Source organism: Vigna umbellata, chromosome 6 (genome assembly GCF_029865625.1).
Source record: "Vigna umbellata cultivar VRB3 chromosome 6, Vumbellata_1.0, whole genome shotgun sequence".
Classification (NCBI taxonomy): domain Eukaryota; kingdom Viridiplantae; phylum Streptophyta; class Magnoliopsida; order Fabales; family Fabaceae; genus Vigna; species Vigna umbellata.
In genome coordinates this window covers 24,841,580-24,849,507 of record NC_142170.1, presented here as the reverse complement: position 1 = coordinate 24,849,507, position 7,928 = coordinate 24,841,580, and the positions used below count along the sequence as shown (strand labels likewise).

At 31.7% G+C, this 7,928-nt stretch overlaps 1 long non-coding RNA gene across 4 annotated transcripts; it reads left to right on the top strand.

Annotated features, from left to right (window-relative positions):
- Positions 1-1,064: 1,064 nt before the first annotated feature.
- Positions 1,065-7,672, top strand: LOC124829979 (uncharacterized). 4 transcript variants are annotated; one of them, XR_015780361.1, is made up of 8 exons: positions 1,065-1,477; positions 2,017-2,322; positions 2,419-2,532; positions 5,218-5,326; positions 6,776-6,993; positions 7,093-7,134; positions 7,236-7,346; positions 7,422-7,672. It is a non-coding gene; the product is annotated as an uncharacterized LOC124829979 (long non-coding RNA). The 4 variants fall into 4 exon arrangements; XR_015780360.1 differs by having other exon boundaries at positions 1,066-1,477; positions 5,218-5,286; XR_015780362.1 differs by lacking the exon at positions 5,218-5,326 and having other exon boundaries at positions 1,067-1,477; positions 2,017-2,140; positions 2,225-2,322.
- The last annotated feature ends 256 nt before the right edge of the window (positions 7,673-7,928 follow it).

Below are 7,928 nucleotides of genomic sequence, written 5' to 3'. Positions count from 1 at the left end.
CATCTGCACAAACTGTTTCAATTGTTAATTACTCTTCCTAAACAATTAAATAGCTCATATTCAATTAATCCAATAAATTAAACAATTTGATATGAATTTTAAAATAATAAATTTAGGTTATAATAGATTGGTCAGGTTAGATCAATCCATTCGACCGATGCTCATCCCTAATCTAAGGTATTGAGGTAGATGGAATAGTAAAGCATGGAACACACTTGGAGATGTGGGGTGATCTAAGAAGGTTAAAACAAATGAGAGATATCCTGCTACGTATAAAAGAGTAACCTATACATGGGGACGATGGAAGGAATAAATTGCAAATGCTTCAACTATATTCAAACCTGTTATGATTAAACATCAATATAACTAGTTACAATTCTGACTTAACATTAGCATAGAAGGGTAGCTTGTGCATTGAAAAAGGATAACATGTTTCATTAAAATTAAGGATTTTGTCGGATTTAACCTCAAAGATTATCCAAAATGGGATTTTTGAAAAGCACAGTTAGTAATACAAAATGAAAGCTCTTGACATGATCTTGCTAAGCTTTGCAAATCTAAGAACAATATAGAACTGGATAAAAGTGAAAAAAAAAAAATGAGGACGCTGGACTGCTGCAGAATGTGATGCTAGAGTGTTAAACATATGATTGAAAATTAAGAGATAGTATACAATAAAAATAACAACACACTGGATGCAATTAAGGACTTTTGTATAGTTCTTGAGAGTTTCGAGCTTGATCAACTTCTTGATTAAAAAAGTCTATCATTTATCTTAACGGGTTTAAAGTTGGAACATTGGTTAACGAAATTAAAAAAAACAAACCATTGTTTTCCAAGATAATTAAAATCCTTGTTCCCTAGGTGCTCAGTTGGGTGAATGAAAAAGTGATTAAAAATATAAAATCGCATTTAATTTAATGTTACTTAAGAATTGAAATCACTACAAAAATAACATATTTTAGGAGAGTTAATTTTTGGGGATTTTGGAAACCCTGGAAATTTTCAGCGGTTAAAACCTTAGGTAATTTTTTCATATTATTTTATAAAATTTTTAGGTGGTTTATCACATATTCACCCTAATTTAGCACCTCCCTCTCCCGTGTCTTCATTTCCCAATCTTCTAATTTTCGCAAGCCCTAAATCGTGTATCCATAAGCTTCTTTCTATGAGATTTTCCCGCAAGCTGTACCCGCAAGCTTCTTTTTTCTGCTATGATTCTTCAAACAAAGGCTCTTATTGTTCGTGGAGCTCTTCGGTTTGGGTTCGTCTTTGTCTTCCGTTGCTTAGGAACAAAAACCTGGTGCATTTCTGGGTTGAACGAGTTCGACCGTCAATGTATTGTTCGTCGAAGGTCCTGGTGCCTCCAATCGAGGGGCTCTAGCGTGTGTTCGCTCCCACACCGACCATCAAGTAATGTGGTCAAGCTTCGCTCTCTCTGCTTTTGCCTCTCTGAGATGTTTTTGTCATGTCCAAGGTGTGTGTTTTATGTTTTTGTTTGGTTTGTTTTTTCTCTCTCTAACCTGAGTGCAAGAATAACAAGGAATCTGGAAGATTTTGTTAGAGCATTTTGTGAGGAGACTTTGGTTTGTTTTTCATTTTTAGAGAATTTATTAACTTCCACCTCCAGCCAATGAGTGTTAAGGCATGTCGGAAAGTTGTAATAACTGAACAAACCAGTGAAGGAGACAATCAAAATAAAGACCACTACTAAAAACTGCCAGAAGTAGGATATGAAAGCCATAAAACTGTTTGAAACACACTGGTAAATGATAATGAAATACTAATTGATATTAACTATTTTGTATAAAAATGTTTGTATGTTCAACAAAGGTACAACACTATTATTTATACTAATCGTAATCCTAACTAATTAAGAAAATAAATCATGATTTTATAAGGAAATATAATAACCAATCGTAAGTTATTAATAAGGAAATCTAGAGGTTAATATGAAATAATATTATTGAATATTTCCATGTATTATTAAGTATTCGCTTGTGTGGCTTTTTGCAGGTATAATAATTTGTTACAAAATAATCCTATCATAGTGAAATTGATTCCTGCAATTGGCGTTATCAATTTTGCAATATAGGGTGTTGGTCCATTATTGTTCCAGACAAGGAAAATACTCTTCCAGGTTATATTGTTGTTATTATTCTTTTTTCCTGTATTAACTATTTATCTGATTCAATGCAATTGATACGTAACTCTGATATTGTAGAGGAGTGATAATAGTTGGAAGAAAAGTACCACTGACTATATAGTAACTTCTTACCTTCCGCCATTACTGTTATGGACTGGAGCAATACTTATTTGCAGGTCTCTGTTATGATAATAACTTTATCAGATTTTGAATTTGTTATATCTTTCTTTGATGCTCCATTCTTCGTGTGCTGACTTATTCACTAACTGCAGAGCATTGGAGCCATTAATTCTACCTTCAGAACCTGATCAGGTTGTTAAGGACCGGCTTCTGAATTTTGTGAGATCATTATCAACGGTTCTGGCCTTTGCCTATTGTTTATCAAGGTGTGCCTATTTCCTTACCTTCATTTGATCTCCTGAAACTGATGAATATTTTGTCACTTAATGATGCATTTAAGCACTTATATAGGTTTTTCTTCTTCTTTTACTAGGGAAATGGTTCGATTTTATATTATTATGACAAACTGTGATACCTTACATATTTATTATCTCAGCTTTTTATGTGCTTTATGATGGGGACCGTTCAACTATAATTCTTTCAAGATTATCATTGTTGTAGCCAATTTGAGTACTTTAGCTGGATTTGCACTCCCAATTTATAGTGCTTTCTAATGTTTTCATCCATAAATTGTTAAGGAGGTTACATTTTACACTTTGAAACTATAATAAATGTGGTTAGATTCTCAATATAAGAATAAATGTTTTCTCTTTTATATATATTTTCAATGTGATTTGATCCTTGGTTTGTTTTAAACAATTTGAATTTTAAGACCTAAGAACAATATATTGAAATATTCAAATATGAGAGTCTTCGTCAGATGTAACTGTGAAAATTAGAAGCTTTAATTAGTGTTATAAGCTGCTGCTAATCTTGTTTTCATCAAAGTTAGTTGCATAAATCCAATGTAGATGTTCCAATAAAACAACTTTTAATCCTTCATTTAAAATACATCCACTTTTGACTTTTCTTTCCACATCTTTTCTGAACTAGGATCTCGGATATCAATCACTTTGCATTAGTAAAACACTTCCTTCATAAACTCTTAATAATCTTGTATTGTTTTTGATTAAGATAGTGAGAAAAGTTGACATTTAATTATGCAGCACAGGTATATGATATGTTATGGACTCTTAATAAATATGTTGTATCTTGCTTCCTAAAACTATGCTACGTGTGTAATAGTATATTTCAGCAGTTAATTTTGAAATGCTGGATGTGCTTTAAATTAGCCTTAAACATGTTGAATTGATTTCGATAATATCCATGTTAAATTAGCCTTAAACTATGCTACGTCTGTAATGATTTTTTCTTTGTCATATAATCATGAAAAACTTAAATGAATCAAATATAATGACTTTTAGCTTTTACTACAGATCAAAATAGGTCAAGACACAAAACATATTCAGTAATCAACAACTAAATGGTTTAAGGAGAAATAAAATGCACATAGATTTGTGGTTTTGAAAGTGACTTCTGATTTGATAAACAATTAGCTAATTCTGACCATAACAGGGCCTTAAGTAGGAAAATTAAACTTTGTTAGGCTCACTGAAGTGACAGAACTAAAAGGCTAGAACAATTTTTGGAATATTCATACTCAAACTAGTAAAACTGTAGAAAACTAACCACAACTAAACTACTAATTTTGTGAAAGCAAGATTAAAGGAGCAAAATAGTACTGCAATTGACTCTAGAATATGTTAACAAAGTGAACTCAACATTGATTTAAGGCTAAGCATGAGTGGCTCTCAAATTTGAATTTCAAAACATATTCGGTCTCGGTGAAAAACTGATTTTAAAGAGATTTTCCTACTGTGTAGCAATATGCACCCGAGCTATGCCTAGCAATTATTGCTCTTACGACGTGCAATAACTTTTCACAAGCAGAAACACAAAAAGGTTGATTTTGAAACTGGATTTAAAAGATGATGATCACAACAGACATCACAAAATCGCAAAAAAATTAAACAGAATTAGCAATCGAAAAAGAATTCTAGTGCTTTTGGTGGTTTGTCATCAAGCTTAATTAAGATTTTCATAACTTCTCTTTGACTGACAGATCTTACACCATAAGAAAAATTGACACCAAAGTGCTTAAACACAGAATTTAAAAGACAAATTAAAACTCTACCAGATTTCTTGTGCATATGACTTAAGACATAACAAAATTTGATTCAAAACTAAAATTACTCAAGCAAAGTGATTCCACCGAAAATTAGCCTTAAACAGGCTGAGGTTGTTAACTCTGTTAGTGCTGATGATGATGATCATCCAGAGTTTCAATTGAAAAGATATGACTACTTTGTTTTTTGTAATAAACTTCATTCTTATGCAAAAGATATGCTTCAAGATTGTTGCTAACGCCCTCAAAGGTGTAGGCTTGTTGTCTAGGAGTTTGGGTCATTATGATTTTGTTATTCTTAATTGTATCGGTTAGATATTCTGGAAAATATCTTGTCATATTTTTATTGTATCTTTTAGACAATTTAGAGCATCTTAGATGTACTAGAAGTGGTTTCCTAATTTTGTTTCATTTCCTTATTTAATTTGGATTAAAGTTAAGTAATAGTACAGATAAGGTTTAGTGGTTCAAATTTTAACACATCTTTATGTGCAAGAATATTCGTAAAATCACCTTTCTATTAATGAAAGACTATTTTTCTCCTCTACCTAAACTATTTTATTTTAACTTGGTGCGCTATAACTCAGTCGTCAAGAGTTCTAACCATGCCACTTCCATTCCTTGAAAAAGAATGACTTTAAGGAGAAGGTAAGGTGAACCTATACATTGTGGTACAAGAGTGCATGCTCTTTACTATCATTGTCTCTGCAATTGTATTCTTTGGATGTCTTTGTGGTGTTTGTTTTCTCTGGGTTCTACCCTTTATCCCCTTTCCTGGATGTCTGTTCTTCGAACATTCTTATGTTGTTTGCTTACCTTTTTAAAGCATGATCTTTGCTCATTTCCCTTTCTGATTTGTTGTTGTTGTTGTGTGTTCATGACACAGAGAAACACTAGCTATTTACAGTTCAAATTAAAGACGAGTAAGAAGATTGGTTGTTTCCAGATTTCAAAGGTTAATTTGAGATAGTTTATAGTTTTTACTCTTAAATCAGGTTTGGTTCTCACCTGTGAAATTATTCTACAAACATTAAGAAATAATAACTTTGAACAAATGAACCTGTGAAATTTTTCATTTAAATTTAGGCTTTGGTAGGAATATAGTTACCATAAATATTGACTCTTTACTAGCTATGTTGTGGAATGAAAACGAGATGAAAAGAGCAAGAAGAACCTTGTACCTGTATCCTGGACCTTGTAAGTTGTTCTACAAGTACTTGTTCCTGAAACAATATATTGTGAGGAATAAGATTAATCACAACATATTTATATATTAGCAAGTCTTGACCTGAAGAACTGAATAAGTGGTTGAACTAAACAGTGAATTGAGTTGGATCTACAGTTTCTTAGATTATGACAGTGAAATAAAATATCTTAAATATGACGAAACCTAGCAACACTACCTTGCAAGAGGCACATCCTAAGTCTAATATAATAATTAATTCTGAGATTCATTATCACAATGATCCAGTTGCTGAGAAATAGAAAGGCTTTAATGTAGAGACCACATAGCACTCAAACATACCCTTCCTTCAATGAGATCTTGAGTTCCAATGTTGACTATTGTACATCCAATTGCTTTAGCTGAGTTCAGGAAAAGCGTGTGGTTTTCATTCCTTTCCCATGGATTAAGTAATCCTTTTGTATTGATTGCCCTTTCATCAATGGTCTGTGGAACAACCACATTAATCAGCTTACTGCAACAAATGTAATTCTTATTAAAGGATGAAAATCTGAGTTATATTGAGCAACATAAGAAGATAAACAATAAAAGCATAGTACCAAAGAAGAACACCATCTTTTGCTATCTCAAATAGGTCATTGGTTGAAGAATCAATATGAAGGCATTTCTTGAGAAATTCATCTCCTCCAAGATAGTTATTTATATGTGCAACATATCATGCCTTCTCAGATTCACTTATTGTATGAAGCAATGTGGTTGTTGCAGCCTTGAGGAACGCTTATGAGTTTTTTGCATTACTCCACGTCCTAGAACTTTCAAAACTTTGCAGTTTTAAGTACACCTGTCATCATTATGGCACCATTATTAAAATCACTCAAATTAACTTTGATTTGGACACAACTACTGAAACTGTTTCACTTTTTAAAAGGTGAACCATGTTCCACCATAATCTAAGAAAATGTAGATCCATGTTCTTTCTCTCTTAATGTTTATTTATTAGAAACTTGTTCTCTTATTTCATTGTTTGCATTTCTAGATGTAACCATGATTAAGGTGGTTAACCGTGAGCTTAGCTGCAGACTTGGTTGACAATTCATGGTGTATCTCTTTAGTGATATAATTATTGGTTGACAATTCTTGCTACTGTTTTTGCACACATCTTAAGTTTAAATATAAGTATAATGTTGCCAACTCAATAGTTTGTCTCTTTATACAAATGCAATGTTTTTAATGTTGGCATAATTGATTACGTTGTATGTAGGAAAAAAAATTCAAACATATGAATCTACAACATCGTCTCAATCAAAAGAAATATCAAGTTTAGATTCATTGGCTCATGTTTTAGGAAGCCAAGAGCATTGTGGACGTGTTCGCGGTCTAGGTTTAGGTCCTTGTCCATCTAAAGTCTTTGGAGTTCATGCTCGTTCTCATATTGGATCATCTTCATCTACTCCTTCTAATGTTGAATTACAATCTCAGGTTAATGAATATTTAAATATTTATTTGGTTTGTTCCTTTTAAGATTAACATGTTAGGTATCATATTTCTCACTTTTTAAATAAATTTTTTTTGTTATAGGTATCTTCATTGACTTCTTCTAATGTTAAATTAGAATCTCAGGTTAATGAATATTTAATAAATATTTACTTGGTTTGTTCTTTTTAAGATTAACATGTTAGGTATCATATTTCTTACTTTTTAAATAAATTTTTCTGTTATAGGTATCTTCATTGATATCACAAGTCAATGAAATGAAGGCAATGATGACACTTTTGTTGCAAAATCATCAAGGTCCATTGCCTTCATAGTTTGCATTATTTCAACGATCATCGGTAATAACAGTTAAATTTATTTGTATGATTTTTTTATTAAATATATTATCGACTAACTATTATGTTATATTGTAGGTATCTGATCAAGGGAGTGGGCCAAACAATGAATGTAATGAAGAAGAAAATTAGATATTGTTAGTGAATATCTTTGAGTCATACTTTTAGTATTGAACATTTGTATTGAACATCTATATTGAACATATGTAATGAACATCTTTCTTTTTAATTTTTATGTATGAACAATTAGTTGTATGAATGATATTAGGTTGAACAATGTAGTTTATTTTATACAATATTATTCAATTTTAGTTTATATTAATTTATTATTTGTTTTGTCAATAAAACCATTTTTATCATAACCTAATTTATTACAAAAAAAAATGAACTGAATAAATTCTCGGCGGTTTTAAAATCCCGGTAAACTAAACCATGCAAAATAGGGATGGTTTTGAGATAACCCCAGCTAATTTCGGCGGTTTTTGAGTAACCCTCGCTATTCTTAGCGATTTTCACAAAACCCTCGCCGGCGGTTTCTCAAAATCCCAACTAATTTCGGAGGTTTCGTTTGTAACCCCTGGAACT